This window comes from Dendrobates tinctorius, unplaced genomic scaffold (assembly GCF_039654945.1).
Source record: "Dendrobates tinctorius isolate UK_male_01 unplaced genomic scaffold, ASM3965494v1 ptg000028l, whole genome shotgun sequence".
NCBI classification, from domain to species: Eukaryota; Metazoa; Chordata; class Amphibia; order Anura; family Dendrobatidae; genus Dendrobates; species Dendrobates tinctorius.
The window spans coordinates 84,643,106-84,655,854 of record NW_027361696.1 but is presented as its reverse complement, the minus strand read 5'-3'; the positions used below and the strand labels follow the sequence as shown (position 1 = coordinate 84,655,854).

General features: G+C 45.3%; 1 protein-coding gene across 1 annotated transcript in view; it reads right to left on the bottom strand.

The window, feature by feature from the left end:
- Positions 1-3,056, bottom strand: part of KCNJ14 (potassium inwardly rectifying channel subfamily J member 14) — a 99,760-nt gene extending 96,704 nt beyond the window's left edge. Inside the window, exon 1 of the mRNA XM_073569899.1 lies at positions 2,916-3,056. The gene's annotated coding sequence lies outside the window, so the exon portion shown is untranslated. The remainder of the gene's footprint in view (positions 1-2,915) is intronic.
- Positions 3,057-12,749: the final 9,693 nt, after the last annotated feature.

The window sequence follows — 12,749 nt, the reverse complement described above, 5'->3', positions numbered from 1 at the left end:
CTTGGAAAAATAAGAATTGAGGGTGAAAAGATCATTTTTGTGGAAAAAATATGATTTTTTAATTGTACCGCTGTACGTTATAAACTTCTGTAAAGCCCTTGTGGGTTCAAAGTTCTCACCACATATCTAGATAAGTTCCTTGGGGGGTCTAGTTTCCAAAATGGGGTCACTTGTAGGGGGTTTCCACTGTTTAGGTACATCAGGGACTCTCCAAACGTGACATGGCGTCCGATCTGAATTCCAGCCAATTTTGCATTGAAAAAGTCAAACGGCGCTCCTTCCATTCTGAGCTCTGCCATGCGCCGAAACAGTTGTTCCCCCCCACAAATCAGGTATCAGCGTACTCAGGACAAATTGCACAATAACTTTTGCAGTCCAATTTCTCCTGTTACCCTTGGTAAAATAAAAAAAATTGAACCTGAAGTATTTTTTTTGTGAAAAAAAGTTAGATGTTCATTTTTTTTTAAATATTCAAAAAAATTTCTGTGACGCACCTAAAGGGTTAATAAACTTCTTGAATGTGGTTTTGAGCACCTTAAGGGGTGCAGTTTTTAGAATGGTGTCACTTTTGGGTATTTTCTATCATATAGACCCCTCAAAGTGGCTTCAAATGTGATGTGGTCCTAAAAATAAAATGGTGTTGTAAAAATGAGAAATCGCTGGTCAACTTTTAACCCTTATAACTTCCTAACAAAAAAAAAATTTTGGTTCCAAAATTGTGCTGATGTAAAGTAAACATGTGGGAAATGTTAGTTATCAAGTTTTTTGTGTGCCGTATCTCTGTGATTTAAGGGCATAAAAATTCAAAGTTGGAAAATTGCGAAATTTTCAAAATTTTTGCCAAATTTCCATTTTTTTCACATAAACGCGTTATTTGAATGAAATTTTACCACTAACATGAAGTACAATATGTCACGAGAAAACAATGTCAGAATCACCGGGATCCATAGAAGCGTTCCAGAGTTATGACCTCATAAAGGTACAGTGGTCAGAATTGTAAAAATTGGCCCGGTCATGATTGTGCAAACCACCCTTGGGGGTGAAGGGGTTAAAAAAAAATGAAAAATGTCCACATAGCCGTACATTTTTCTAAAACACAGTCTGCCATAAACTATTTCCTAAATATTTGCTTTTGTGGGGCAGTGGCTGAATTATTCTGATACCCTGCTTTATAAGTGAAGAATTACAGTTCAAAAAGATTTTGATAAAAGTTTATTGGGCAATTGTTGAATATTTAATTTGCCTAGAAAACTATTATGAACACGGCATCTTTATTCTCATGTACCTTACCTTGTTTTAACACTATCTCTGTATTCGCTTCCTGGATAATGAAGTTGGAGGGGAAGAGAAATCAATGAATGGAAAAAGCCCTAAGGGCTTCATCCCTCACCCTCTCATCAGGAGTCTGCTTTTATTAATGATCTCAGACACACACTAACATTGATAAATAATATAGCCACTTCCTTTTTTTATGCTTCCTCTGTGTAGCCCTCTTTACGGAGGAGAAGTATGATCGTGTACATTCAATAATATACACAATAACATATGTGATGGCCCCACCAGGGAACAGCACAAAGTGATTTACCCTATACTGACTGCATGTTTCATTAGCTCAGACGGAGGTTGATGTCAATACCTAAAATTCAGTGAGTTACGTTTTGTCTTTATTTCAAACTGAATTTCTTTCTATAGGAGTATTGAATGGTTGTATTCATCAGATCTGGTCATTATCCTCATCCATGAAGGTTTTGTTAGTTTAAGGACCTTTGTAAAGAATGACAGATTCATGTTCTATTGGTGCTTTTAAAATTAATAGATTTTTCAGACTGAATAATCTTTTATTATTTGTGTTTTATTATCTATAGAAAATCCAGAAATAGAAGGCGAGCACCATCACAATAGTCCACACATCCGAACCATCATACGTGTATAAAAGAGACGCAGCCGGCAATACAACTGTTTTACCCTTAGGGTACGTGCACACGCTGCGGATTGGGGTGTGGATTTGGCCGCGCGGATTTTGTAAAATCCGCAGGTAAATCTGCAGGTCAAAAGACCTGCGGTTTTTCATCTCCACAATGGAGATGGCAAACTGCAGCGGAATCCGCAGAAAGAATTGACATGTCAATTCTTTCTGCGGTTTAGAAACCGCAGGAAAACCGCGCGGAAAAATCCGCACCGTCTGCACTGCGGTTTTTAATATCCATAGGATATTATGGTACTGTACACCTCAGCAAAAACTGCTGCGGCAGAATCCGCAGCGTGTGCACACACCCTTAGGTGCACATTCATGGAAAATAGGCTAATCCACATAGCAAAAAATAGTAGAAAAGAGCGGCACTCACCGGGTAGTGTGGTCAAGGCTTTATTATAAAAGCATATCAGCAGGAGAATGGGTGCAAAATGGAGATAGCAACGACGATCGTTTCGCGCTGCAAAGGTGCTTCCACAGGTTACATGGTGAGCTGTGACCATGTAACCTGTGGAAGCGCCTTTGCAGCGCGAAGCGATCGTCGTTGCTATCTCCTTTTTGCACCCATTCTCCCGCTGATATGCTTTTATAATAAAGCCTTGACCACACTACCCGGTGAGTGCCGCTCTTTTCTACTATTTTTTGCTTTATTATCTATAGCTATCCATTCCAAGAGGTTACCTATAATTATTCATTCAAAAAAAAAGTGAGAAGCCAGCGCCGCTTAAGGATAGAACGCATAGCATGAAGTGCATATGCACATAATATCTAACTGTATTCAAAATGAGATATTTGGCAAAAAAATTGATCAATTCAATTGAGCCACCCCGCCGCGCCAAGGCAATCTCATGTGGGGGGTCCTACTATACATTTTTAATAAACACTGTGCCATATGGCCTCCTAAATACATTAAAAGCAAGACCACATTAAGTGCAATCCGTACCTGAGCATATCTTGATCGCTCCCATGAAGCCAGATAAAGCAAGTGCAGATGAAGGCCAACCAAGTCTGAATGTAGACATGTCAGGTTTAGCCTCCACACATTGCCCAACCAGGGAACATAGATGAAGGGCGATGCAGGTTCAAACACAGGTGCACAATTAAATAAAGCTTGGGGCAGGGTGGGGCTGCTGTGTGTGTGGTCTTGCTTTTATTGTATTTAGGAGGCCGTATGGCACAGTATTTATTAAAAACGTAGAGTAGGACCCCCCACATGAGATTGCCTTGGCACGGCGGGGTGGCTCAATTGAATTGATCAATTTTTTTGCCAAATATCTCATTTTGAATACAGTTAGATATTATGTGCATATGCACTTTATGGTATGTGTTCTATCCTTAAGCGGCGCTGGCTCCTCTTTTTTTTATAATTATTCATTGTATCATCATTAGGCTATGTGCACACGGAGTTTTTTGGCTCTGCGGATTTTGGAGTGAAATCCGCAGATACATCCGCAGGACTTTATCTGCGGATTTGACTGCGGTTTTACACCTCATAATGGATGAGGTGTGAAACCGCATCGTTTCTGCACAAAAGAATTGACATGCTGCGGATTGTAAACCGCAGCAAGACCGCACGGAAAAATCCGCAGCATGTGCACTGCGTTTTCCAGTTTACCATTGAAAACAATGGTACTGTACAACGCACCAAATTTGCTGCGGACCCGCAGCTGCAGAAACGCTGCGGATCCGCAGCAGAATCTGCACCATGTGCACGTACCCTAACATCTCTGTTATACTACATGTTTCTGTAACAGGCTGGGTGGTGGAACCACTGTACCAAAGCCCAAGGAAGACCTGGAGAGGCATGACTAGGAGCCTCACCAAGTCCGACCAAGGACACGCAGCAACTAACGACACCGCAGTCTGTGGAGAGACAAGGGAGGTGATCCAGGTGCTACTCCAGGACTGACCTTGGGTAGATGGCAGCTGACCCCTAGGAGCGGATAGCTGGAATGGCCTAGGGAAATGTCCAACAGATGCAGGCAGGCAGAGAAGATGACAGGAACCGCAGGTGTAGACAGGACAGTCTAGCGGATAGATGAGCACTGACGGGTGCAGCTGGCTCTGCTGCCGTTGAGGTGAGCACGGGCGGGTGCAGCTGGCTGTGTTGCCATTGAGATGAGCACTGGTAGGTGCAACTGACTCTGCTGCTGTTGAGGTGAGCACTAGCGGGTTCAACTGGCTCTGCTGCCATTGAGGTGAGCACTGGCGGTTCCAGTTGGCTCTGCTGCCAATGAGGAGAGCACGGGCGGGTGCAGCTGGCTCTGCTGCCTTTGAGGTGAGCATGGGCAGGTGCAGCTGGCTCTGCTGCTATTGAGATGAGCACTGGTGGGTGCAGCTGGCTCTGATGCTATTGAGATGAGCACTGGTGGGTGCAGCTGGTTCTGATACTATTGAGATGAGCACTGGTGGGTGCAGCTGGCTCTGCTGCCGTTGAGGTGAGCACTGGCGGGTGCAGCTTGCTCTGCTGCCGTTGAGGTGAGCACTGGCGGGTGCAGCTTGCTCTGCTGCTGTTGAGGTGAGCACTGGCGGGTGCAGCTTGCTCTGCTGCCGTTGAGGTGAGCACTGGTGGGTGCAGCTTGCTCTGCTGCCGTTGAGGTGAGCACTGGCGGGTGCAGCTTGCTCTGCTGCCGTTGAGGTAAGCACTGGCGGGTGCAGCTTGGTCTGCTGCCGTTGAGGTGAGCACTGGCGGGTGCAGCTTGCTCTGCTGCCGTTGAGGTGAGCACTGGCGGGTGCAGCTTGCTCTGCTGCCGTTGAGGTGAGCACTGGCGGGTGCAGCTTGCTCTGCTGCCGTTGAGGTGAGCACTGGCGGGTGTAGCTTGCTCTGCTGCCCTTGAGGTGAGCACTGGCGGGTGCAGCTTGTTCTGCTGCCGTTGAGGTGAGCACTGGCGGGTGCAGCTTGCTCTGCTGCCGTTGAGGTGAGCACTGGCGGGTGCAGCTGGCTTTGCTGCCGTTGAGGTGAGCACTGGCGGGTGCAGCTTGCTCTGCTGCCGTTGAAGGAAGCACTGGTGGGTGCAGCTTGCTCTGCTGCCGTTGAAGGAAGCACTGGTGGGTGCAGCAGACTGAGCTGCTAGTACAGGGACCTGAGAACTGACAAGCGTGTTAGGAACAAACTCACAACATTGCATAGGCACCTCCATGTTGGAGGCGGTGGATTAAATAGTAAGAGACCTCCAGCACAGTGCCTGGAGACCTGCTAGGAGTGCATGCACCCTGGGCAGCAGCAGACCAGGAAGAAGCAGGACGGGAGCCTTGGCGGTGAGTATGCTGATGTCTCTTCAGGAAGAGAGGGACTGCAGGTGTAAGAGGTTTGTCGGATGCAGTGAACAGCCGTAGGCAGAGAAGGGGTTAACAAACTTTACTAAAGCGATTATTGAATATGATAAAAGAACAAAAAAATCACACAAGCACGTACCGGCAAAAAAGGAGAACTGCGTCCTCAGCTGCTAAGGTCAAATAAGGGTCGGTGTCAGCCCAAACTACATAAAATAGCGAAAATAAACAAATTGACCTGCGCTATAGGACTATAGAAAATAAACAATGATAAAAACCAAATAGAGAAACAACCCACTCTAAAATATGCATGGATAGAATAAGTATACAGTTTTGGCATGTAGAGTATATATAACATATCACTCACCAATAAAAGGCAGACCAATAGATGTGATGCAAATTAGTGGCTGTGACTGCTGCTCTTTAATATCGATCGAAGATCTTATTGGAGATCGGTTGGAACAGTTCCCGACGGCGTCGCAGTCCGTGAACAAAGTCTTTGGCTCTGTGGCATAAAAACGAGATGCACTGTCTCCTGACCGTGCCGAAGTACCCAGATCTGTTGGTCTTGGGGTCGTTGAACTTGGGGTCGTTGAACTTGGGTCCATTGAACTTGGGATAAAGTTCCTGCTGTGGGTTGTGGAAGCATGACACGACACGCCGGGAGCATGATGTCGTACAGGCCGCAGGTGTGACAAGGCCTCGTACAGAATCACAGCATCCAGGAAAGGTCGGTAAGTCGGCTGCAATACCCGTTACGGGTCCCGTACGTGGGGAGGCACTGGATACAGTACTCGAGGGAGAAACAGTCTGAAAAGGGCTGGCGTCAGTGGCGGTAGTTGAGGAGAGGGAGTCAACCTTCGTTCTGCTCTGCAGTCGCCTTCCCGCCAAGTCTCTCCCCTTCCCGCATTCCGTTCTTTTTAAGTCCCCCACGCCCCCTTCAGTCAGGTGCTCATGCTCTTCCCGCCCAGGCAAGTCAGGCAAGTCATCCCCCTGCAACAGCGGTGACAGCCCCGATAGTCCCAGCTCCAGAGCGTACAATATTTCTGTCTGCTGACACTATTCCTGTTCACCCACACAGGCAGAGATGAAGGTGCTACAGTTTCACATAGGCTTAAAACTATGAGAGTTTCAATGTACAGTATACACATACAGTATACACACACACACACACACACACTATCACTGTAGATTAGGTTCAAAATTGAACTCTTTATTATGTCCATACATAACAATCTGGGACTTGTAGCAAGAAAATGATTAACTGTAGGAAAGCAGTAATGTTTAGGCAAACTGTAAACTTGCTTGAAGAGATGTGTTACCTTGATGGTAGAGGCCAAGAACAGTTGCAAGGCGTTGGTAACTTGTGTGCCGAGAGGTAGGTGTGTTCAAAACTTTGTAAACTGGACTGAGCTTGAAATTAATGCTTGGTGTAGCATGAAAGTCTGAAGTAACAGAGGTTCACAATTTGACTTCTGGCTGGAGCTAAGCCAAGTGAACCAGAAGCAAACTCCTGACAAGCAGGGCAAGTGAACAATGCTACTTAATACCAATTCAACTGACCTCTTCATGAAATGGTCTTAAAGTGAACCTTGTCATGTAAAGAAAAATGCTATACACCTGAAGATACGGGGATAACCTGCAGGTTAATAGTGTTGTGAAGCTACTTGGCACCTGCACTTAGAGACCCGCTGTTGGGAGGAATTTAACTGTATTCCTCCCAGCAGCTTCGGGCTTTTAGTCAGAAGGGTGGATCGGCACAGCTTTGACCTTTGCTCAATGCATAATGAAGCTGCTGTCACTCAGTGCTGAGGGCACAATTATAACTGTGAACACAATATACACTGAACGATGACTGAAGCTGCATCGGCCCAGCCCAATGACCGAAAGTCTGTGTCATACTCGCAGGTGGTGCACGTGGTTCGTGGACCCACTGTGCCACAGGGCCGGGCTTGCCTAGGAGGAGCATTGCAAAGCAGAGGACCATGAGGACGCTGCTGTGGCCAGAGCGGTGAGTATGTTAGCGTCCTTGCAAAGAGAGGGTTGGGGAACTGTGGGGAGCTGTCATTGAGGCTGAGGCTGCTGAGCGGAATAAAGTGTATTTCCTCCCGACAGACAGGATTCTCAAGGTGGATGCTGGGCAGCTTTAGAAGGCTATTAACCTGCAGATTAACCCCCAGTTTTTTTACATGACAGGTTCCCTTTAAAAGTCCTAGGGTTACATCATAGGAGTTCATCGGGTTAGCTGAGAAACCTGGTGTGGGCTACTGCACAGGAATGTGCCCATAGAAGGGAGTAAGTCTTGCAGCTGGAACCAGGGCAGGTGAATAACAGATAAGCTGTGATGTTCTATCACTATCCAGATTCACCACAAAATGTCTACTGCATTTCCTGATTCTGCTTCAATACAGACTATGGTAGTTCCACATAGCTTTGCCCAAAGTATTGTGATACTTCTCTAGCTGATGCAATCTTCCGCAATGCCCCAACAGATTGTCTGCAATATGTAATAAATCGTTCGTTAGTGAATAACTGTTTCTCAAGGCAATTTTCTTAGTTGCAGTCACCTAAGGTTATAGCCATGAGTGTGTATTTCATGTCAACAATATGGAGGATTCAGAGTCCTACTAAGGGCAAAAACAGACTGCCATATAACTCATGTGAGGATTGCATCACACTGTACGGACTCACCCGGAACCTCTCCTGACCTGAGCATGACAGTGTGGTGTATTTCTATGCAGCTGTCAAGCTCAGGTAAAGAGAACAGACAGCCAGTCTTTACGAAGCGATCCTTGCAAGAATTATATGGCAGTCGGTCTCTGCCATAATGGTCAGTGTTATGTACAGTGATCTGCAGTTTAAAAAAAAAAACAAGAAAACAGGAGATGACCCAAAGGGGAAAAGACAAAAAGCAATCTCTGAAGGTGCTAACACTGTCCCATTTATGGCCACTTTCCATTACTTGGATTCTAATGTAACTATTACTGTGTTTTCACGCATGGGCAAATCTTAATTTGTTGCATGAACAGTCTTATTTACAGCAGGTTATTTATCTTCTGCTATATAGTAATACACATTTTCAAGAAAAACCTAAACTGATATTGATAAACTATGTCTGGCAAATCTACCAAAGGTCAATAGATCCATGGCATGACTCTCCATGGACCAACCTTACATGCTACTATCAACATATTTCCACTCACTCACTTGACAGCTGCATTCCTAATCAGTAATGTCTCTTAAGATCTTTTCTATAACACCTCGACTTCTCTTCCACTGCTCAACAACCAATGTTTACCTGCATTCTAGTCTCTCTGCCTAGAAAATGAAGGCCCTGTTGATTATTAGGTCAGTAGAAGAGACTAATTTTATGTTACACACTTTCTATAAAGAGTCCTTTCGTTCCAATGGATACCTTCCCCAGGAATCTTTGAAAACATTTACCAAAGAGATGGTTTAAAGTAAAACTGTCACCATGAAATCTGCAGGCCCCATGTAATAGAGCAGGGGTAGCTGAGCAGATTGATATATAGCTGTGTGAGAAAAGATTAACTAGAACCTGTGTTATAATTATTCAAAACTCTGCTATTTCTGGGATTTTTAGTCGAGTGGGCAGTCCTATCAGTGACTGACAGCTACCTCTGTATGCACACTAATACAAAGAAAGCTGAGAGCTGATGGCCCACTGGACCAAAAATCCCATAAACAGCAGAGGATTAAATACCTTAAAAGGAACCTGTCACCAGGTTTGGCCCATGTTAGATAAGACCACAACCTTTCAGATCTGATATACAGCATTCTATAATGCTGTATATCTGCCCCCAACCCGACCTGTTAAATAAGAAAAAGACCTTTTATTATAATTACCTGCAGAGTGGTCCAGTCCAAGGGGTGTCGCTGGTCTTGGTCCGGTGCTTTATTTCTCCTTGCGATGCCGTCCTTCTTCTTGCTTCGCGTGGATGACGCGTCCCTACGTTATCTACATTCCCAGCATCGCACTCCTGCGCAGGCGTACTTATCTTCTCGGACTAGGGCAGAGTTTAGTACTGTAGTGCACATGCGCCGGGACTCTTTGACCTTTCCCAAAGCCTGCGCACTGTAGTACTTTACTCTGCACTTGGCCCTCATCAGGGCAGAGAGGTATGTCTTCGCAGGACCGTGAAGTCAGGGGTACTTTGTGGATGACGTAGGGTCACGTTACCCACATGAACCAAAAAGTAGGCCGGCATCACAAGAAGAAAGAAGGTGCTGGGCCAAGACCAGCAACACCTCCTCAGATCGGACCGCAGGTAATTAAATTAAAGGTATTTTTCTTGTCTTGCAGGTAGGGTTGGAGGCAGATATACAGTATTGTAAAAGAATAAAAAATACATGTATTTGGTATCGCTGCGTTCAGAATTGCCTGATCTATCATTATATAAAAAGAATTAATCCAATCGGTAAACAGTTTAATCAGGAAAAAAAGTAAAAACGACAGAATTACCTTTTTTTGTTTGCCGCAACATTGCATTAAAATGCTATAATGGGTGAACAAAACATCGGATCTACACCAAAATGTGCTTGGTGCACAAAAAAAATAAGTCCTCACCCAGCCTTAGACCCCAAAAAAGGGAGACTATACTGTCTCGTAAAATGATGCAATTTTTTTTTCTTAAACAAGCTTTGGATTTTTTTTTTCACGACTTAAATAAAAAAGAACCTATACATGTTTGGTATCTTCACACTCATAATGACCTGGAGAATCATAGTGGAAGGTCAGTTTTAGCATTTGGTGAATATGGTAAAAAGAAGAAGGGGGCAAAAAACAGAAACACAAAAACGGAACATGGCCTGGGGGTGAAGTGGTAAAAGGTTGAAGGCCAGGGAAACTCTATTTGTAGTAGCCATTTTTAAAGTTGCCAGGAGACTACGAACAGTGCCCCCGTTATAGCGACGTTTTATTGGCATTATGCCAGTAATATTGCATATGACCACTGAAGCCACTGATTGACTGCATTGATCATGGGTTGGCCACGTATAATGTATAAAGCTTCGACAAGTGTCCAGGATTGTGACTTTACCGCATTCAAGCAATCAACTTTCACATTCAAGTCGGCCCTCACCTCTGCTAAAGAGGACTACGTCACAACCCTTGTATCTTCTTTTTGCCACAACCCCAGTTATCCTACACTTTTAATTCCATCCTCTGCCCACCGCTGCCCGCTTAAACCGCCCTTATCTCTGCAGACTTTGCTGCACATTTCAAAAATAAGATCGACCAAACCATGCAAGTGTTTACTGCTCATCCTTGACAAATCCTATTTGCAGTATAACAGACCACTGCCCTTCCCCATAACCTTTCTCCCCACCATCACTGAAGGAGAGCTTTCTCAACTTCTCTCCAAATCGCACCTCAGCACTTGTGCACTTGATCCCATTCAACCTCCTCCCCAAACTCACCACCACGCTTATCCCGGCCCTAAGCCAACTTCAGCCTATCGTTAACTTCTTGTCACGGTCACGTGTGTCTGGATGCAGCGAGTACCGCAAGGCGAACCTATATGACACACGTGACCCTGGATACACCGCCTCCAGTTGGGCGAATTTAAATAATAAGACATGCAGCTGGATACACCGCCTCCAACTGGCGAATTTAGGTATTACACGTATTTATACAATAGTCTGGAAACCCCGCCTCTAGTAAGGCAAATTTAAATAATAAAGGGGAACCTGGGTAACATTAACAATGGTGGGCCCTGCGATAGGGAATAGGGACGTGGAGACCTCCTGCACTCCCCTGAGCCAGAGTCCCTGCACTCCTAACGTTCCCTATGCCGGTTCCGAACCGGGCGACGCACAGGAACCTTAAAACCCTGACTCGCCCTGACCCTAAACCCTCACTAGGGAATTGGTCGGTGCGGAAACTAATCCCACCATTGCACTAAACACACACAAGGGAAAATGACAATACAGGGGGAACACCACTTAGCTTTGCTCTGTTGCGTACGCTCCTAGCAACAGAGCCCACCACCTACGTGTATCTTCTCCTCCACCCGGATCCATCACCATAACCGGATCCATCACCATAGTGCAGCCTTGGAGCAGAGTCCACCACCAGTTGCAGCTGCCCAGTAAACAGAGTCCCAAAGATGAGTCCAGCTTCTGCCAAAAAGTCCAGCATGCTTGAGTCCAGTTTTCAGCAACCAAGTCCAGCATGCTGAGTGCAACTCTCACCATCATCGCTACTCCTCCAAGCCATGCAAGCACCTCCTGCTGACACCATAAACTGCGACTCCACCATGCCATGCCAGCCCTCCATGCAGACTCCATAGCTGACTTAACCCCTCTGGCTGGGCTGCCCCGGACTCTTGTTCAGCTCCTTCATCACCCAGGCTTGCTTCCCAAATGACGAACTCACAATATCACCAACAGTGATTGAACACACCTGACTCTCTTTTATAGAGCATCACACCTGTTTTATAATTACGTGCACATTAAACCAAAGAAACTAAAGTGCACTACCGCTCACCACCACCGGGGCAACTTAGAATGAACGACACCACGTGTAATAATTCTAATGGCCACCAGGGACAATCAGCCCACTTTGCCACCAAGCCAAAGGAAAAAAAAGTTCACCTTGTCCATTTACTTGTCATATCCAGCTTGGATCATGACACTTCTTGAACCTGTCATTGTGCTTTCAAACATGCCATGATCACACCCATTCTGAAGAAACCATCCTTTAACCAACTTCTATGTTTGCCACCAAGCTCCTCGAATAGCATGTACATACTAGTGTACTTTCCTCCCACCCCTCATCTAACTCACTCTTTAACAGATACAATACTGTAATCCAGCAGCAACTGAAGCATGAGCAAAGAAAAGCAAGCGGTCGTAGAAGTCCTTGGAGATACAGTAGTAACTCGTAGGAAATAATCCAGACATAAGTGAGAACAGTTAGTAAATGGCAATTGCAGAAAACAACAGCGGCCTCCAGTGGTAAGGAGTAGAAATGCAAGCACAATTATCAAGGTGAACAATAGCTGCTACTAGTGGTCAAACAGCGTAAGGACAAAAGGAATCCTGACATTAACAATCTGCAATCAGGCTTTCGTCTCCACCGCTTCATCACAACTGCGGTAACCAAAATGACTAAAGACTTACTGACAAAGCTAGGAGACAATTCTCTATATTCAGCCTTCTAGACCTGTTGTCCTTGTGACTTTACTTTCGTCAAGAGAGGGACCATCATGGTGTCTGGCTATACAAACTCCTGAACTGATTAGAACTGCTTCACCATCCTATTAAACAGTGGAGATTTTCCTTGCTCTGTCATTGCAAGGGTTAATCAGTTCAGTTGATTTCCAGAAGCATTCCACTCTGAATTGTTTCAGCTGTTCTGTGTTGGCTACCACCCTCTGGTATATATACTGTACTCACCAATGGCATTTGGGAGTGGCCAACAATGTTATCTCTACTTTCTAGTTTGGTGTTATTGAAAAAGTTCAGTTGTCAGGATTCAAAC